The sequence below is a fragment of the Calidris pugnax genome, unplaced genomic scaffold, assembly GCF_001431845.1.
Source record: "Calidris pugnax isolate Ruff unplaced genomic scaffold, ASM143184v1 scaffold50, whole genome shotgun sequence".
Classification (NCBI taxonomy): domain Eukaryota; kingdom Metazoa; phylum Chordata; class Aves; order Charadriiformes; family Scolopacidae; genus Calidris; species Calidris pugnax.
Genome location: NW_015090780.1, coordinates 870,031 through 870,588, shown reverse-complemented (window position 1 = coordinate 870,588; position 558 = coordinate 870,031).

The following is a 558-nucleotide window of genomic DNA, read 5'->3' as shown; positions in this document are numbered from 1 at the left end:
GCTGGGCCCCGGGCGGGGGTCTGGCCATGCCCGGGTGGGGAAGGGGGGTTCTGGCTGTGCCCTGAGGCCCTGGTGGACCCATCTATGGCGGGGGGGGGCTTGGCCACCCGCCTCCAGCTCTCTTTTGGGGGTGCAGCGGGAAACGGCTTTTGGGGGGGGGCAGCCAGGGTCCCCCCCCTTCACCGGCCAGCACCCAGTGGGTCCTTGGGGGTCCCAGAGCCCCCACACTGGGTGCTCCCGTGGGGCACCGGCGTCTTGCCCGGCTGGCAGCGAGTCACACGCACCCCTCCCCCCCCGAGTTTTGGGGTTCGCTGTGTCGTAGTGGGGTCCCTACACCCCCAAAGCCATCCAGCCCCTTCTCCCTTGTTGTGGGGGGAGACACCCGTGGGGCAGACCCAGACTCACAGCCCACCCCGGGCCGGTTTTAGGGCTGGGCAGTGTGAGGGGGCACTGGTCCCACGGTGGGGGGGACCCCGGTGCGGGTAATGCAGGGTGTTTTTTGGGGTTTGGGTGTGATATTTGGTTGAGGGGCTGTCCCGACAGCTGGGGAGGGTCTGC